Raw genomic sequence first — 4,757 nt, 5'->3', positions numbered from 1 at the left:
AATACTGGACAGAAAAATCCAAACTTTAAAAAAGATCCATTTAAATAATAATTATTTAAGGATATCAAGATGATGACATTTAGAAAAAGATTTGGTATCCTAGAGTTAGAGCTGGAAGTGACCATAGAAGTCATTACACTCAACAGTCTCATTTTACAGATGAGAAAACAGACACACACAACTAGGAAGCATTTGAGGGTTTTCAATGCAATTCTTCCTTAATCCAAATCCAGAGCCATTTACACATAATTTGCCAAAGTTGACATCCCTTGACAAAAACAAACTGCACCTATATTTTATTTCCATTTGGAAAAATTCTACTCTGATTCTACTTCTGGGGTGGAGGTGAGTATGGTAGAATAAATTGTAACATGTCCTACCAAGCTGGGAAAGGCTTGGGGAATGGACCTGTAGAGACGCTCTGTTTGCTTTCCAAGAACCAGACTAATAGTTGACTATGGCAAACAATGAAACAAAATTAATTCATTATTGAGTTTAAAAGAGAAAGCAGCAACAGTTGCATTAGGCGAGACTCCCATCTAGTGGCAAGAAACCTGTAGCACCAAGAGAAGCAACAGCAGAAAAAATCATTCTTCTTCATCCATTTGGGTGCAATTCTGATTCTAGCTTTTCCTTGCGTCTCTGTGGTCGAAGGAACTGATTGAACTCTGCACTCCCTCTCCATAAAACCTCAACTTCCTCATTACTCACAAGGTGAATGGATGACTCTTCCTCTTGCCAGTACCATGCAGTCTTAGATCAAGAAACCCTTACAGCTGGAGAGCTTCTGGTAGGCTAAGAGAGAGAAAAAAAATGTCATGTTAAATTACTTCCTTGACTGTGCACTAAGAAGCCTAAGTCCACACAGAACATCAAAGGAATGTGATATTTAAGATGGTCACTGAGGAGCAGGTCCTTCCAAATGAGGAAAACTTCCTCCTTGACCTTGAGCTCATGGATGGGGGAGGGGGAACTCTGGTACAGTGTTAGTGATTTCTTTGCCTTTAATCTCCTATTAGTATTGCATACCTTTGAGGCTCCTGTATTTGAGTGCTGGGGTGATTTCTAGGTTTCTGGGCTACTTGTCCCTTGTAGGTGTACTGGTACCTGACAACAAAGAAAGGATCTTTCTAAAGTTGGGAGGCTGTAGGCTGCATAATTAATTCCATTTGGAAGTATTCCTGGTTAAGTAATTGAATAGAACCTCCATCCTGAAACCTGAGTAGACCTTGGGCTTGAAATGGTTGCTCTTAGGTATATCATTAATAAGCCACATTTGTGCAATGCTCAAAGATTTCTCTTTAACAGCCTAAGGAGGGTCACAGTACAAATGTTAACATTGTCCATATGAGAAAACTGAAGTTCAGAGATTGTTACTCGCTCAAGATCTCTCATGGTCATAGCAAGGATCTGAACTAGACTATTCTCCCTCACTAGAATTCTCTAGACAGAAGCTAGATGAAACTTCATCAGGTGTGCTAGAGAGGGGATCCTTGTTCAGGTAGTTTGGATCTTTGAGATTTCTCCTAACTTTGACATTCTGTGATTCGGTCAACTCAAGCCTTGGGACTCTGGTCCCAGGGTTCTTTCCATTCCATGATACTATCTTTTATATACTGAAGAATTTGGAATCAATTAGCCATCAACCTCTGATTCTTAGGAGGAAAAACTGTCCTTTCTTGAAGCTTAAGGATACCACCCTCCAGAAAGTTTGAGGAACCCAAATATATACCATTTTAAGATTCTTCAAAACCTTGATTTCATCCAAGACTAAAATATTTAATGAATTAATGAGATTATAAAAACACATTTCACACTAGCACAATAAGTCACTGTTCAGAGATTTAAATTTCACAAATAGAATCACAGATTCTGAGTTTGAAGGGACTTTAGAGGTCATCCATCTAGTCTAATCAACAACTTGGTAAAATGAGATAACATATATAAAACGCTTTAGAAGGTATAAAGTACTTTATAAATATCAGATCCTTTAGCCAATTATCTCTTCCTCTTCTTTCTCTTTTTCCTCATCCATCTCTATTTTCACTTCCTCTTCCTTTTCTTCTTCCTCTTTTTCCTGCTTGTTTTGCAGGGCTTAACTGTCTCAAACTATGACATTTTAGGGATTATTTGGATGTCATATTATAAAATCTAGTGTCACAAAGGAAGGCAAGTGAATCATGGAAGCAGGACAGATATCACCTTGGAAGTGCACTGCTACATTTCTCTGGGTGCTCATAATATTTAAGCTAATGGTTTCTGTGATCTTCAAGCCAGTGGATTTGACTTTAATTCTTGGCAAAATTCTAGAACTTGTTCTTAAAGGATTTGTTAGTGAACATTTACAAGAGGAAGCAGTGATCATGAAAAACCATTGTAAATTCATCAAGAATAGGTTGTATCAGACTAAAGTTTTTTTGTGATTGATCAGAAGAATGCTATAAATGTTGTTTAACTAGATTTTAAAAAACATTTGATAAACTCTCTCTTGCTTTGGAGAGGTATAGATTAGATGATTATATAGTTAGGTGGGTTCAGAATAGGTTGAAGGACTGGACTAAAAAAGAATAGTGATTAATGATTTAATATTAACTTAGAAGGAGGTCTCCTGTGGATTGCCACAGGAGTTGGTTTTGGTCCTGTGGTTTTTAATGTGTATGTGTGTGACTTTTGATCAACTGAGTCTCCCTTTACCCCCAACCCACTTGACAAAAACACAGGATGTAAGGGAGGGTAAAAAACAAAGAGGCAGCTTTTATACACACACACACACACACACACACACACACACACACACACACACACACACACACACACACACACACACATATATATGCCAGCTTATAAAGGACATAAAATCTTGAAGGGCCCAAACCCTGAGTAAGCTATGGGAAATTGTAAAGGGTATGAAACTGAGAGGGAGCCCACTCTGACTTTGTAGAAGATGCACCCCTTACAGGCTTTGATGGGCCACTATAAAAGAAGGAAAAGAAGTGTTACCATTAAAAGGTGCAAAGAACTTCCTCCATCAATCTGATAGAATTCTAGGGAGTCTGAAAGAGGAAATGACTGAAGGAACAGTTATGGCCCCACAGGCTTTAAAGAGCAAAAGAGAGCTGTGAGGAGTTGGGCTTTGGCCATGGACAAGAGGGTCAAGTGAAGAGAGTTCAGGTGCAAAGTTGAGTTGAATTGTAAAGAGAATCATGGCCAGAGGCCCCAGCAGAGGAACATACTCAGATATTTTAAGCAGAGATGCTACACCTATAGGAGCAGCTAGGTTGTACAATGGATAGAGTGCTCAGCCTGGAATCAGGAAGACTTATCTTCCTGAGTTCAAATCTGGGCTCAGACACTTACTAGCTGTGTGTCCTTGGGCAAGTCACTTACCCCTGTTTGCCTCAGTTTCCTTATTTGTAAAATGAGCTAGAGAAGGAGATGGCAAACCACACCAGTATCTTTGCCAAAAAAAACCCCAAATGGGGTCACAAAGAGTCAGACATGACTGAAAACAACAGAACAACAAAAGTTGCATCCATGGGGAACAGTAAGAGGAACCCACAAGAAAAGAGAAAAAATATTGAGGGCCTGTAAGAGGCGTGATTTGCTTTTGCTAGGTGTGCTCTCTGTCTGCCTTGGTGCTAGCGTACTCTCTCTATATGTGTGTATTTGTGGGAAGCTGCTTCCCAGGTTTATGAGAATAGATTTATGGTTTGTCATGAATCTTTTTGCTATGCCTTTTCTTTAAACAAATTGTGTCAAATGGCTGAATATTAAAGGTAAATGAACCAGCAGGGGTAGGGGTGGGAAGTGGAAAAGGGTCTGTAAGCTATAGTTCTAGCAGTGTGGATGTATTGTACATTGAAGATGGGGTAGTCATCCTCCAGGGAAACCAAATGACAAGTGCACATTGGGGAAGGGTTGCCCACAGGGGGCACTGTAATAACATTTTTATGGAATAACTTGGATAAAGGAATAACTAATATACTGACCACATTTGAAGATGACACAGTAATGTGGAGCTGTGCCTCAAAGGGCTATAAAACTATGCATACCCTTTGACCTAGCAGTATCACTAGCAGTTTTGTATCCTAAAGAGATCAAAGAAAAAGGAAAGGGGTCTATTTGTATAAAAATATTTGTAGCAGCTCTTTTTGTGGTGGCAAAGAACTGGAAATCGAGGGGCTGCTCATAAGTTGGGGAATGACTGAACAAGTTGTGGCATATGATTGTGATGGAGTTTGTACTATAAGAAATCACAAGGGGAGTGGTTTCAGAAAAACATGGCAAGAACTATATGAACTGATGCAAAGTAAAGTAAGAAGAACCAGGCGATTAATTTGCGCAGTAACAGTAATGTTATAATGATGATCAGCTGTGAAAAACTTGGCTACTCTAATCAATGCAATGATCCAAGACAATTCCAAAGGACTCATGATGCAAAAATGCTATCCACCTCCAGAGAGAGAACTCATGAACTCTGAGTACAAATTGAAGTATAATTTTCTCATTTCATTTTTCTTGTTTTTTTAAAAATATGGAAAATAGGGTAATATGTTTTATATGATTTCACATGTATAATTGATATTTGCTTGCCTTCTCAGTGGGTGCAGAAGGAGTAGGAAGGAGGGAGAGAATTTGGAATTCAAAATTTAAAAAGAAAAGTATTAAAAATAAATAAATAATGAATTCTTTTTCATATTATAAATAGTTTCATACAGTTTTATTCATGTGTTTTTCTTTTACATTACAAACATTTA

This window comes from Notamacropus eugenii, chromosome 2, assembly GCF_028372415.1.
Source record: "Notamacropus eugenii isolate mMacEug1 chromosome 2, mMacEug1.pri_v2, whole genome shotgun sequence".
In the NCBI taxonomy this organism is placed as follows: Eukaryota; Metazoa; Chordata; class Mammalia; order Diprotodontia; family Macropodidae; genus Notamacropus; species Notamacropus eugenii.
This window is presented reverse-complemented; position numbering follows the sequence as displayed.